The sequence below is a fragment of the Danio rerio genome, chromosome 4 (assembly GCF_052040795.2).
Source record: "Danio rerio strain M-AB ecotype USA chromosome 4, GRCz13ab, whole genome shotgun sequence".
Classification (NCBI taxonomy): Eukaryota; Metazoa; Chordata; class Actinopteri; order Cypriniformes; family Danionidae; genus Danio; species Danio rerio.
In genome coordinates this window covers 52,165,513-52,180,492 of record NC_141024.2, presented here as the reverse complement: position 1 = coordinate 52,180,492, position 14,980 = coordinate 52,165,513, and the positions used below count along the sequence as shown (strand labels likewise).

General features: G+C 42.9%; 5 non-coding genes across 5 annotated transcripts; 1 reads left to right on the top strand and 4 right to left on the bottom strand.

Annotated features, from left to right (window-relative positions):
* Positions 1-1,157: 1,157 nt before the first annotated feature.
* On the bottom strand, positions 1,158-1,228 carry trnav-gac (transfer RNA valine (anticodon GAC)). The gene has a single exon. It is a non-coding gene; the product is annotated as a tRNA-Val (tRNA).
* A 565-nt stretch (positions 1,229-1,793) lies between these two features.
* trnag-ccc (transfer RNA glycine (anticodon CCC)) lies at positions 1,794-1,864 on the bottom strand. Its single transcript has one exon. It is a non-coding gene; the product is annotated as a tRNA-Gly (tRNA).
* A 4,060-nt stretch (positions 1,865-5,924) lies between these two features.
* On the bottom strand, positions 5,925-6,006 carry trnas-uga (transfer RNA serine (anticodon UGA)). Its single transcript has one exon. It is a non-coding gene; the product is annotated as a tRNA-Ser (tRNA).
* Positions 6,007-6,704: 698 nt separating this feature from the next.
* trnah-gug (transfer RNA histidin (anticodon GUG)) lies at positions 6,705-6,776 on the bottom strand. The gene has a single exon. It is a non-coding gene; the product is annotated as a tRNA-His (tRNA).
* A 2,933-nt stretch (positions 6,777-9,709) lies between these two features.
* On the top strand, positions 9,710-9,783 carry trnat-cgu (transfer RNA threonine (anticodon CGU)). The gene has a single exon. It is a non-coding gene; the product is annotated as a tRNA-Thr (tRNA).
* Positions 9,784-14,980: the final 5,197 nt, after the last annotated feature.

The window sequence follows — 14,980 nt, the reverse complement described above, 5'->3', positions numbered from 1 at the left end:
AGGCTGTTACCCAGAGCTGGAAGATTAGCAACACAAAAGAGAAATTGCATTGGCTGGGAATCGGACCCATGTCTCCCACGTGGCAGGCGAGAATACTACCACTGAACCACCAATGCTCATATGCTCAAACACGTGTCCTAGTGGGGTGTGATTGCTGCAAGGCTGTTACCCAGAGCTGGAAGAGAATCAACACAAAACAGGAACTGCGTTGACCGGGAATCGGACCCGGGTCCCCTGCGTGGGACACGAGAATTCTACCACTAAACCAACATTGCTGATATGGTCATACTGCTGTCCTAGTTGGGTGTGATTGCTGCAAGGCTGTTACCCAGAGCTGGATGAGTAGCAACAGAAAACAGGATTTGTATTGGCCAGGAATCATACTCGGGTCTCCCGCGTGGCAGGCGACAATTCTACCAGAGAACCACCTATGCTGATATGCTCATACTGCTCTCCTAGTTGGGTGTGATTGCTGCAAGGCTGTTACCCAGAGCTGGAAGAGTAGCAACACAAAACAGGATTTGCATTGGCCGAGAGTCGCACCTGGATCTCCCGCATGGCAGGCGAGAATTCTACCACTAAACACCAATGCTGATATGCTCATAGAGTTGTCCTAGTGGGGTGTGATTGCTGCAAGGCTGTTACCCAGAGCTGGAAGAGTAGCAACACAAAACAGGAATTGCATTGGCCGGGAATAGGACCCGGGTCTCCCACGTGGGAGGCAAGAATTCCACCACTGAACCACCAATGCCGATATGTTCTTACGGCTGTCCTAGTGATGTGTGATTGCTGCAAGGTTGTTACCCAGAGCTGGAAGAGTAGCAACACAAAACAGTATTTGCATTGACCGGGAATCGGACCCAGGTCTCCCGCGTGGCAGGCGAGAATTCTACCACTGAACCACCAATGCTGATATGCTCAATCATCTGTCCTAGTGGGGTGTGATTGCTGCAAGGCTGTTACCCAGAGCTGGAAGAGAAGCAACACAAAACAGGAACTGCGTTGACCAGGAATCGGACCTAGGTCCCCTGCGTGGGACGCGAGAATTCTACCACTAAACCACCTTTGCTGATATGCTCATACTGCTGTCCTAGTGGGGTGTGATTGCTGCAAGGCTGTTACCCAGAGCTGGATGAGTAGCAACACAAAACAGGATTTGCATTGGCCGGGAATTGGACCCGGGTCTCCCGCGTGTCGGGCGAGAATTCTACCACTGAACCACCAATGCTGATATGCTCGGTTGTCTGTCCTAGTGGGGTGTGATTGCTGCAAGGCTGTTACCCAGAGCTGGAAGATTAGCAACACAAAACAGGATTTGCATTGGCCAGGAAACGTACTCGGGTCTCCCGCGTGGCAGGCAAGAATTCTACCAGTGAACCACCAAGGCAGATATGCTCATGCTGCTCTCCTAGTTGGGTGTGATTGCTGCAAGGCTGTTACCCAGAGCTGGAAGAGTAGCAACACAAAACAGTATTTGCATTGGCCGGGAGTCGCACCTGGATCTCCTGCGTGGCAGGCGAGAATTCTACCACTGAACCACCAATGCTGATATGCTCAGAGAGTTGTCCTAGTGATGTGTGATTGCTGCAAGGCTGTTACCCAGAGCTGAAAGAGTAGCAAAACAAAACAGGACTTGTAATGGCCGGGAATCAGACCCAGGTCTCCCGCGTGGCAGGCGAGAATTCTACCACTGAACCACCAATGCAGATATGCTCATACATCTTTCCTAGTGGGGTGTGATTGCTGCAAGGCTGTTACCCAGAGCTGGAAGATTAGCAATACAAAAAAGGAATTGCATTGGCCGGGAATCGGACCCGGCTCTCCTGCGTGGGAGGCAAGAATTCTACCACTGAACCACCCATGCTGATATGCTCATACTGCTGTCCTAGTGGGTTGTGATTGCTGCAAGGCTGTTACCCAGAGCTGGAAGAGTAGCGACACAAAAGAGAAATTTCATTGGCTGGGAATCAGACCCATGTCTCCCACGTGGCAGGCGAGAATACTACCACTAAACCACCAATGCTCATATGCTCAAACACATTTCCTAGTGGGGTGTGATTGCTGCAAGGCTGTTACCCAGAGCTGGAAGAGAAGCAACACAAAACAGGAACTGCGTTGGCCGGGAATCGGACCCGGGTCCCGTGCGTGGGACGCGAGAATTCTACCACCAAACCACCATTGCTGATATGCTCATACTGCTGTCCTAGTGATGTGTGATTGCTGCAAGGCTGTTACCCAGAGCTGGAAGAGTAGCGACACAAAAGAGAAATTTCATTGGCCGGGAATCAGACCCATGTCTCCCACGTGGCAGGCGAGAATACTACCACTAAACCACCAATGCTCATATGCTCAAACACATTTCCTAGTGGGGTGTGATAGCTGCAAGGCTGTTACCCAGAGCTGGAAGAGAAGCAACACAAAACAGGAACTGCGTTGGCCGGGAATCGGACCGGGGTCCCCCGCGTGGGACACGAGAATTCTACCACCAAACCACCATTGCTGATATGCTCATACTGCTGTCCTAGTGGGGTGTGATTGCTGCAAGGCTGTTACCCAGAGCTGGAAGATTAGCAACACAAAACAGGATTTGCATTGACCAGGAATCGTACTCGGGTCTCCCGCGTGGCAGGCGAAAATTCTACCAGTGAACCACCAATGCTGATATGCTCAAACTGCTCTCCTAGTGGGGTGTGATTGCTGCAAGGCTGTTACCCAGAACTGGATGAGTAGCAATACAAAACAGCTTTTGCAATGGCCGAGAATCAGACCTGGGTCTCCCGCGTGGCAGGCGAGAATTCTACCACTGAACCACCAATGCTGATATGCTCATTCATGTGTCCTAGTGGGGTGTGATTGCTGCAAGGCTGTTACCCAGAGCTGGAAGATTAGCAACACAAAACAGGATTTGCATTGGCCAGGAAACGTACTCAGGTCTCTCGCGTGGCAGGCGAGAATTCTACCAGTGAGCCACCAATGCTGATATGCTCATACTGCTCTCCTAGTTGGGTGTGATTGCTGCAAGGCTGTTACCCAGAGCTGGAAGAGTAGCAACTCAAAACAGGATTTGCATTGGCTGGGAGTCGCACCTGGATCTCCCGCGTGGCAGGCGAGAGTTCTACCACTGAACCACCAATGCTGATATGCTCAAACTGCTGTCCTAGTGGGTTGTGATTGCTGCAAGGCTGTTACCCAGAGCTGGAAGAGTAGCAACACAAAAGAGCAATTGCATTGGCTGGGAATCGGACCCATGTCTCCCATGTGGCAGGCGAGAAAACTACCACTGAACCACCAATGCTCATATGCTCAAACATGTGTCCTAGTGGGGTGTGATTGCTGCAAGGCTGTTACCCAGAGCTGGAAGAGAAGCAACACAAAACAGGAACTGCGTTGGCCGGGAATCGGACCCGGATCACCTGCGTGGGACACGGGAATTCTACCACTAAACCACCATTGCTGATATGGTCATACTGCTGTCCTAGTGGGGTGTGATTGCTGCAAGGCTGTTACCCAGAGCTGGCTGAGTAGCAACACAAAACAGGATTTGCATTGGCCGGGAATTGGACCCGGGTCTCCCGCGTGGCAGGCAAGAATTCTACCACTGAACCACCAATGCTAATATGCTTGATTGTCTGTCCTAGTGGGTTGTGATTGCTGCAAGGCTGTTACCCAGAGCTGGAAGATTAGCAACACAAAACAGGATTTGCATTGGCCAGGAATCATACTCGGGTCTCCCGCGTGGCAAGCGACAATTCTACCAGTGAACCACCAATGTTGATATGCTCATACTGCTCTCCTAGTTGGGTGTGATTGCTGCAAGGCTGTTACCCAGAGCTGGAAGAGTAGCAACACAAAACAGGAATTTCATTGGTCGGAAAACTGACACGGATCTCCCACATCACAAATGGGAATTTTACCACTGAACCACCAACGCTGATATGCTCACACTGCAGTCCTAATGGGTTGTGATTGCTGCAAGGCTGTTACCCAGAGCTGGAAGAGTATCAACACAAAACAGGATTTGCATTGGCCGGGAATCGGACCCGGGTCTCCGGCGTGGCAGGCGAGAATTCTACCACTGAACCACCAATGCTGATATGCTCATACTTTGGTCCTAGTGGGGTGTGATTGCTGCAAGGCTGTTACCCATAGCTGGAAGAGTAGCAACACAAAACAGGAATTGCATTGGCCGGGAATCAGATCATGTCTCCCACGTGGGAGGCGAGAATTCTACCACTGAACCACCAATGCTGATATGGTCTTACAGCTGTCCTAGTGGGGTGTGATTGCTGCAAGGCTGTTACCCAGAGCTGGAAGAGTAGCAACACAAAACAGGATTTGCATTTGCCGGGAATCGGACCCGGGTCTCCCGCGTGGCAGGCGAGATTTCTACCACTGAACCACCAATGCTGATATGCTCAAACATCTGTCCTAGTGGGGTGTGATTGCTGCAAGGCTGTTACCCAGAGCTGGAAGATTAGCAACACCAAACAGGAATTGCATTGGCTGGGAATCAGACCCGGCTCTCCCGCGTGGGAGGCGAGAATTCTACCACTGAACCACCAATGCTGATATGCTCATACAGCTGTCCTAGTGGGTTGTGATTGCTGCAAGGCTGTTACCCAGAGCTGGAAGAGTAGCAACACAAAAGAAAAATTGCATTGGCTGGGAATCAGACCCATGTCTCCCACGTGGCAGGCGAGAATACCACCACTGAACCACCAATGCTAACATGCTCAAACATCTGTCCTAGTGGGTTGTGATTGCTGCAAGGCTGTTACCAAGAGCTGGAAGAGAAGCAACACAAAACAGGAACTGCGTTGGTCGGGAATCGGATCCGGGTCTCCTGCATGGCAGGCGAGAATTCTACCACTGATCCACCAATGCTGATATGCTCATATTGCTGTCCTAGTGGGTTGTGATTGCTGCAACGCTGTAACCCAGAGCTGGAAGAGTAGCAACACAAAACAGGATTTGCATTGGCCGGGAATCGGACCCGGGTCTCCCGCGTGGCAGGCGAGAATTCTACCACAGAACCACCGATGCTGATATGTTCACACCGCTCTCCTAGTGGGGTGTGATTGCTGCAAGGCTGGTACCCAGACTCCGGAATGTAAGCAGCTGGTAGCGGGAGGATTGTTTAGACGAAATTTCCCTCTTGTTAGTAAAGCTATATTCCAGAAAGTTTGTAGAATCGATGCTGATCTTCAAGCCGTGTTGTTTGAGCACTGTGCTGATAGGCTCAAGTTAAAATTAGGGTATAAGATATAAAAGCAAGAGTGCGAAGAGCGGAGCAGTGGGCAAAGACGTCCGAACAGTAACAAAGCAGGAAGTAGGAATAAACGTCGGTCCATGATGAGATGGACTGGAAAACAGAAATCCGAATCCTTCATAGGAGACATTAAATAGATCAATGATAACTGCAGAAGGTCTTTCTGCTGTTGTGGCAATGAATGGACAGTCAACAATTGAAAAGATTCCTTCCATGCCTTAGAAGCGTGACTTGATCAGTACTTATCTACACAGCATGCTGGCATCAAAGATCCTGTTTCTCATATCGAATCCCTAGTCTTCCACACTTTAGGAAACGTAAAAATTCAGGACATGCCATTAGCACAGCCTGCACTAAAAGGTGGCTGGAGATTACGGATGGCAACACAGAGTGCAACACCGATGTCACCTTGAAAAATCTGCCGAACCGGGGTTGCTGTGGCCACAGCGCAGAGTACTAACCACTATACTATCATGTCGAGCTACGGGACAGCCGTTGTGGCCCTTGTGTGGTATGTTCCTCCCTGTGATATGCCCCTTTCTGTTCAGTGAGAACATGCTGTTGTTTTTCTCCTCCTACCAGCACAACGCTTTTCCCAAGAAACAATGGAAATGCAAACAATTGATGACTACTGCAATTTTAAAAAGTGAGAGGACGTAGTTGGCAGGATTTGAACCTGCGTGGGGAGACCCCAATAGATTTCAAGTCCTTCGCCTTAACCACTTGGCCACGACTACAAGACTGCCTGTACTGCCATTTCTTTATGCCTAGTACACATATTGTGCATCCAGATGAAACTTTCACCAAGTGATAGCTCAACGGCAAAAGCTGTGGCTCCACAAAATGAGCCTTACACGCCCGAACAGGGACTTGAACCCTGGACGCTCAGTTTAAAAGTCTTATGCTCTACCGACTGAGCTATCCGGGCTCTACAACAGTAATTTACAAGTAGGCAAGGTTTAGGGTTGTGGTCGGCGCAGACCTTTACAGAACTCTCAAGTTTACCGTGAGATGGGGTTTTAAGCTTATGGTTGGTGTGGATGTTGCTAAAACACGACAGGTTATTTTAAGGTTGGGTTTATGATTGTTGTAGATGTAGAAATCAGTACAACACAATAGTTTGGACTCCATGTCATGTAGGAGACATTAAATAGATCAATGATAACTGCAGAAGGTCTTTCTGCTGTTGTGGCAATGAATGGACACTCAGCAATTGAAAAGATTCCTTCCATGCCTTAGAAGCGTGACTTGATCAGTACTTATCTACACAGCATGCTGGCATCAAAGATCCTGTTTCTCATATAGAATTCTAGTCTTCCACACTTTAGGAAACGTAAATATTCAGGACGTGCCATTAGCACAGCCTGCACTAAAAGGTGGTTGGAGATTACGGATGGCAACACAGAGTGTAACGCCAATGTCACCTTTAAAAACCTGCCGTGACCCGGATTCGAACCGGGGTTGCTGCGGCCACAACGCAGAGTACTAACCACTATACGATCACAGCAAGCTACGGAACAGCCATTGTGCTGCTTGTGTGGTATGTTCTTCTCTGTGATATGCCCTCTTTCTGTTCAGTGAGAACGCTGTTGTTTTCCTCCTCCTACCAGCACAACACTTTTCCCAAGAAACAATGAAAATGCAAACAATTGATGAATGCTGCAATTTTAAAAAGGGAGAGCACGTAGTCAGCAGGATTCGAACCTGCGCGGGGAGACCCCAGTGGATATCTAGTCTATCGCCTTAACCACTCGGCCACGACTACAAGACTGCCTGATCTGCCATGTCTTCATGCCTAGTACATGTATTGTGCATCGAGATAAAACTTTAATCAAGTGATAGCTCAACGGCAAAACCTGCGGCTTCACAAAATCAGCCTTACACGCCCGAACAGGGACTTGAACCCTGGACCCTCAGATTAAAAGCCTGTTGCTCAACTGACTGAGCTTTCCAGGATCTACAAGAGTAGTTTACAAGTAGGCAAGATTTAGGGTTGTGGTTAGCGCAGACCTTTACAGAACTCTAAAGTTTACCGTGAGATGGGGTTTTAAGCTTATGGTTGGTTTGGATGTTGCTAAAACACGACAGGTTACTTTAAGATTGGGTTTATGGTTATTGTAGGTGTAGACATCAGTACAACACAATAGTTTGGAATTCATGTCATGTAGGAGACATTAAATAGATCAATGATAACTGCAGATGGTCTTTCTGCTGTTGTGGCAATGAATGGACACTCAGCAATTGAAAAGATTCCTTCCATGCCTTAGAAGCATGACTTGATCAGTACTTATCTACACAGCATGCTGGCATCAAAGATCCTGTTTCTCATATCAAATTCTAGTCTTCCACACTTTAGGAAACGTAAACATTCAGGACGTGCCATTAGCACAGCCTGCACTAAAAGGTGGCTGGAGATTACAGATGGCAACACAGAGTGTAACGCCTATGTCACCTAGAAAAACCTGCCGTGACCCGGATTCAAACTGGGGTTGCTGCGGCCATAACGCAGAGTACTAACCACTATACGATTTTTAAAAAAAAAAAATTTTATTAAGAAATATTCATAAAATTACAATTTTACATTTTACACATATTTGCACAAGATATTTCATTTCAAAAGCAGTTCATTGGTGGTCGATGGTCTTATTTCCAGGGTCCTTTCAGTCCTTTAAAAGAGAAATGTCCAATTCACAGTCCTTTAAAATCTGACATACTGCAACCGTAAAAACATTGTAAAAAAACATCAACTTTTTCTTCATGATAAAAATAATAAAACAAACATTGTACATACTTTGCGAATTTTCTTTTAAAAATGTTCCATACATTTAGTTGCACTTTTTCCTTCCTCATTACAACTCTTCTTTCCCATATTGCGTTTTTCATCAACATTATCAGCAAGTTAATTAGCTTTTTGTTTTTACATGCACATTCATTTTCCAATCCCAACATTAAAACCTTCTTCCATTCCGTTTCTTCCTCCCCTTTTAATATTGAGATCATTTCTTTACATCTTTCATTAAAATCATCCAACTGTTTGCAATGTAAAAATAAATGTAAAAGCCCCTCATCATCTTCGTTACACACTTTACATGTTGCATCTTGTTCCATCCCAATTTTATTTAAAATGGAATCAGTAAAAATCACTCTGTGTCTAATAAAATATTCTAAGTTTGCCAGTTTTGTTTGTATAAAAATACCTCTCATGTTTTCCCATATGTTGTTCTCATTTGTTATCTCGTATTTTTGCATCCAGTATACATTTGCCACAGGTTTCTTAAAAACTGCATCCCTAAAAACACAAAAAAAACTTTTCACAGTACATTCCTTAAAATCATTCAATTTCTCCCCTATTCTTACATACACTTCCATTCCATCTTCTTTATTTTCAATTTTTTGAATCCATTCTTGAGGGATTGCAGTTTTAATTATTTCGTACTTATTTTTATTTCTTGTCTGCTACATTCTTCCTTTGCTTCTTCCATGGCATCAATAATGCATTGTACTGGTAAAAAAAACCTTCATTAAACTCATATAAAATATCCCTTACTTTAACTATTCCTGCCACCCACCATTTCTTTAAAAAAATCCCTCCCTTGATTTAAAATGCAGTTGTTTAAGAAAAGGGGCTGATTTAAAATGTTCTCTCTCCCTAGAGGTTTAAAATGCACATTGTTTAAAAATTTGCCCCAAGCTCTTAACAATTCCTTATAAAAATCCGGCACCCTCTCCGCCATCCAGTTTTTTGTTTAATAAGGGAGATTAGAAAACAGTGTAGGGCCTAGTGGGCTTGAGGAATGACTCAAAGGCAACCTGTGGTTTTGGGGAAAAATAACTGCCACCTATTGTTGAGATCACGCCTTTTGGATTTGTTGTACAAGAGCCTCTTTATGCATGTGCAAAGTAACTGAGTAGAAAGCATAGTAAATTATGCTTCCCCCCCACTGTCTTAGATGAAACTGCGTTTGGAAGTATCGTATCCAGAGGTTTTTTCTTTTAGTGTTAAGACTAAGTAGGCCAGAGCACCTGTCTTGGCAACAGCAGGTGCTAGGTTCAAATCCAAACTGCACCTTTCCCTCAGATTATGGGAGAGTGGCTTTCTGATCTGAAACTCTTTCAATGGCTGATAGCATATGTTTGTCCTGATTTCCATTTTCCGAGCTGACTCTGGGTTTGGATGTAATGAAACTGTAGGTTCCAAAAAACACTTAACACATGATCAAGGATAGATTAAATAAAAATAAATTCACACATTTTTTGCTTTGATCTTGAACAGAGGCCAGGTTACCGGTCAGGTTTGAGACATGATCATCCAGACTCTAAAAGACCACGTCCGTCTTGTCAGCATTTTCTGCATCCTGACATGCTGGTTTTTGTTGTGTATTATTTTTTTCTTCTTCGATTTTTGTTATCAGGCAAATGTCTCTTACAGTGAGTTTTTGTGGTGCTGTGGCTTAGCTGGTCAAAGCGCCTGTCTCGTAAACAGGAAATCCTGGGTTCAAATCCCAGCAGTGCCTAATGTACGTGTGCCACGGTTGCTTTTTGTTAAGAGTAATGAGTGTTTACGCAGCGGGATGTTTAGCAGTCGGTTTCTTAACAAAACTCAAATCCTTAAGAACGCTGCTCGTTCAAGAGAGCTTTGGACGATGGCTTTATAAAGCATAGTGTGGTAATGCCTAACCAATTGGACTTTAATATTTCAAGTCCAGACATTGACACATGCAGCGCTACCGTTGTTAGTTTTTTTTTTCTTTTTTCGAATTAAACAATTAGCCCCTTCCACAGTTGTTTGGCGCTGTGGCTTAGTTGGTCAAAGTGCCTGTCTAGTAAACAGGAGATGCTGGGTTCGAATCCCAGCAGTGCCTTGTCCGCAGTTGGCTGTTCTTTCATGGGCCAGAGAGTACTAAAAAGTGTTTTCTGTGCAACAGTGCTAGAGACAGCAGAGCACTCAGGCTCTGTGGCGCAATGGATAGCGCGTTGGACTTCTAGACTGTGAGCTGAGCCGTTCAAAGGTTGTGGGTTCTAGTTCCACCAGAGTTGCAAGCTTGGCTCTTTTTCTTCACTGACTTAAGGTGTGGTGCGTTTCTAACATTTAAGGCATCTGTCCATCCCGTTTTGCTTCTTTCTTTCATTGCGCAGTGCAGGCTCAGATACTAGGGGTACTCTACAATAAAGCCGATGAGTAAATTGAGCTGTTTTAAATAAGGGAGATTAGAAAACAGTGTAGGGCCTAGTGGGCTTGAGGAATGACTCGAAGGCAACCTGTGGTTTTGGGGAAAAGTAACTGCCACCTATTGTTGAGATCACGCCTTTTGGATTTGTTGTACAAGAGCCTCTTTATGCATGTGCAAAGTAACTGAGTAGAAAGCATAGTAAATTTTGCTTTCCCCCCACTGTCTTAGATGAAACTGCGTTTGGAAGTATCGTATCCAGACGTTTTTTCTTTTAGTGTTAAGACTAAGTAGGCCAGAGCAGCTGTCTTGGGAACAGCAGGTGCTAGGTTCAAATCCAAACTGCACCTTTCCCTCAGTTTATGGGAGAGTGGCTTTCTAATCTGAAACTCTTTCAATGGCCGATAGCATATGTTTGTCCTGATTTCCATTTTCCTAGCTGACTCTGAGTTTAGATGTAATGAAACTGGAGGTTCCAAAAAACACTTAACACATGATTAAGGATAGATTAAATAAAAATAAATTCACACATCTTGAACAGAGGCCAGGTTAACGGTCAGGTTTGAGACATGATCCTCCAGACTCTAAAAGACCATGTCCATCTTGTCTGCATTTTCTGCATCCTGACATGCTGGTTTTTGTTGTGTATTGTTTTTTCTCCTTTGATTTTTGTTATTGGGCAAATGTTTCTAATCCCAGCAGCGCCTTAGTTCAGGTGGTGCGTGTGCTTGTTTTATATAGCTTGCCGTATCGAATTATAAAATTGTATAGCTTTGAGGCGTAATGAATACTGTGACAAATAGAGTTAAACAACTTCTTTGCTTGCCATTTTTAGACTCAATGCGTATTTTTAGTCTCTGTGTGCAAAAACGTCCTGCCTTCTTTTCAGCTGTGGCTTAGTTGGTCAAAGCGTCTGTCTTGTTAACAGGAGATCCTGGGTTCAAATCCCAGCAGTACCTAATGTACAGGTGCCAGGGTGGCTTTTTGTTAAGAGTGCATGCAGCGCTACAGTTGTTAGTTATTTTTTTCTTTTTTCAATTAAAAAAATGAGCCCCTGTCAAGGTCGTTTGGCGCTGTAGCTTAGTTGGTCAAAGTGCCTGTCTTGTAAACAGGAGACCCTGGAATCAAGTTCCATCAAAAGTGCAAAAGTGACTATCAGCTATTGTTGAGATCAAGCCTTTTGGATTTGTTGTACAAGAGCCTCTTTATGCATGCACACACACACACACACACACACACACACACACACACGTGATATGGCTGAAAAAAATGTAAACAGGGATTTTGACAAATTATTGACTATTATGAGATTTTTAATACAGTATGTCGAGACCAGTTGTAATTTCCATATGTTGCCATATATCATGCCATATATCAGCTTTCTATATGGGGAATTGCAGTGAGAAAAAAATGACAGTAAACCTACATTATGATGGAATGAGAATTGGCCACTAAATCAAAAAGTTACGAATTGCCATGAGATTGCGTTGGAATAAACTTAGTTTAGTGTATCCACTGTCTGTACTGTTCCCTCTACACTTATGTATAAACCATTATGAAACCTGTATCATATATTTTAAACAAAAATGACTGAAAAAGATTGTTTATTGTAACGATGTGCATCTTGTGTGCTGGTGATCTAAAGTTTGTTCCTGTAGTATTTATATGATAACAGGATTATGTGAACCAATGATCCTTCAAATGCAAGACTTCTCAAAACCGCCAACTTATCCAGCGTATGTTTTACACAGCAGATGCCCTTCCAACCACAACCCATCACTAGGAAGCACACACACTTATTCAGAGACTCATACACTACAGTCAATTTTAGCATACTCAATTCACCTGTACTTCTTGCTGTGAGATAAGGTGCAACCCACTATGCCACGGCATCACCCATTAGCAGGGCTCGAAATTAACCTTTTTGCTTGGTAGCACCGGTGCTCATAACTTTAAAAATGTAGGCGCATCAGCAAAAATGTAGTCGCACCCACCAATTATAAGCATCATTACTACAAGTTTTATACAAACATATTAATTGCATTTGAAATCAACAGTATAAATGCAAGCGTGAGGAAAATATGCCTCGTCCCGTTATCTCAAGAAAATACATTTTTATAACATAACTGAGCAAGGGCGTGGGGACTGGGGACGAGTCACCCCCGCCAAGAATGATTATTGTTTTATATATATATATATATATATATATATATATATATATATATATATATATATATATATATATATATAAATTGCTATTTATTATTTAACTGCTATTAAAATGTATAATTAACTAATCCTCTCTTCTTACAATTTATTAAGTTAAATTAAATAGTCATGCGGTTAGCCAAGGGGGGTCAAGTGGTTTGAAAGACCAACAGTTGGATTATTATTATTATTATGTTTGAATTTATCTCATTATTCAAATGGATAAATTTTCACTGAGGAAGGTTGAATGTGCCGGCCAGTTCGTTATGTGCCTATAGGCTTCAGTTTTTAATTTAAATCAAGTTTTAACAAATTTCCCAAAGAAAATTATGATAAAAAATTGTATTTTAAAAATAAGTATATTTACATATTTGAAGAGTTTAGATGCAAAAACCTCTGAATGCCATTTAATATTTTCTTCTAAAATGAGCATTTTTCTCCAACTTCTGTGTGTGGACTCAGTGATTTACCTTTTATAGTGACAAATACGTTATTTTCATTGCCTTTAAAGTGAAATAACTGAACATAAATATACAAGGCTAAGAAAAATGCTCATTTTACATGGCATTTAGAGATTTTGGCATCTGTACTTTACTTCATTTCTTTATTCTAAGAATTTAAAGTCCTAATTTCTAGTTCAAAGTATTTTTATTATTTATAAAACTGTAATAAAATTTTCCGTTTAAATATGTAAATAAAGAAATAAAATAAATTTGACAAAATGGTAGGAAATAGTTTTGGTACATCAAAAAGTGTAGTTGTAATAACTATCCAACAGGATTATCCAGCAAAAATTAGTTCTTAATATGTCACTAAAATGTCATGTTTATACCTCAGTTAAACAGAAAATCAGGTGAATAACTGCAAAAAGGTTCAGTTTTTTTAGAAAACAAATAATCCCTTTCAATAAGCTGGCTACAGGCCTGAAAGTGCAATGTTAAAATGATGTTTAATAACTGATAAAGAGAGAGTTTAATAAAGACTTTCGTTTATTTTTCGTACAAATTAAACATCTCTCAGTATTATTAAAAGATGGAGCACAGGCTGTAGTTTTTCTGACAAATTGTTTCAACCAAAATTGGAGATGTTACTCTAAGAGATTAGGAGAACTGGCAGGGTCATATACGTTTACATGTAGGTGTTTATTCTGCAGTTTTCAGGGAATATTGTTTACAGACTAGTCTGCTTTAACGTTAGACTGAACGTAAAAGCGGTGAAAACACCAGCATAACGGCATTATCATCATGGACTCATTCAGGAGCAAACTTGAGTTTATGTGACTTACACTGTTCGTTGGAAAAAGCTCTTTATGTCCACCTCTTCTTGCTAACTCCATCCTCACTTGTGCGAGGAACAGCCCACATATCGGGAAATTTCCCCCGTGCAGTTGTTTTGGCGCTGTTTGTATCTGAAACTATGATCTGAAAGCAGCCACACATGACAGCAGGGAAAGGCAGAGCCAATCACAATGTTCATATGTGTTTGGGGGCGGTGCGACTCGAGGAGAGAACGTGATTTAACCCTTTCGGCATTTCTAGGTTTATACTGACAGCGCGATGTTTTTAAGTGAATTAAATTATTGGTGGGGACATTTCGGTAGTTTGTGGATATTGGTGGGGACACGTCCCCACCGTCCACCCTAAATCTACGCCCCTGCGACCAATCACAGAGCTTGCGCTACGTGTCTTTGCGCTGTGTAGTTAATTTTTTTAAGAGGTGCACATCAACTTCGCCGTCAGCCACAATGAGGGCAATGCAACCGCACGAAGGCTGAGCCGGACCATATGCATGCGCCTGACGTAGAAGTATAAATCAGCCTTAATTCAAATCTATTGAAGAATCTTACGTCGTCACATGCTGCCACAAAATTAGTGGCTACGCAGGTAATGACGTGAGCTCTGCTACCAAAGGAGGAGATGATACCACGACATCAAAGAAAGAATTAAACAAAATAATATCTAGATATATAGTTGAGGACATACTGCTGTCCCTCACATTTTCCCACAAGTACATTAAAATAGTCTAGATTAGTGTACAATGTTTTATATTTATTTTATAGTCATTTGTCAAATATTTTTTTAAGTAACGCAATAGTAATTTCTCTGGTAATTAGTTGTTTTTATAATTATGTAACTCAGTTACTAACTCAGAAACTATAACTAATTTTTAAATTTAAATGTATTTATTTTTTTTAAAGGAACGTGCCCAACACTGATGTTAATAAATAAGTCTCAAAAGTTTATTGACAAAAATGGCAAATAGGTACAATAAGAAAGATCAAAACAGAAAGTTAGTTTTCACAGGAACCAAAAATCACTCAAATTAGAAAAATCCA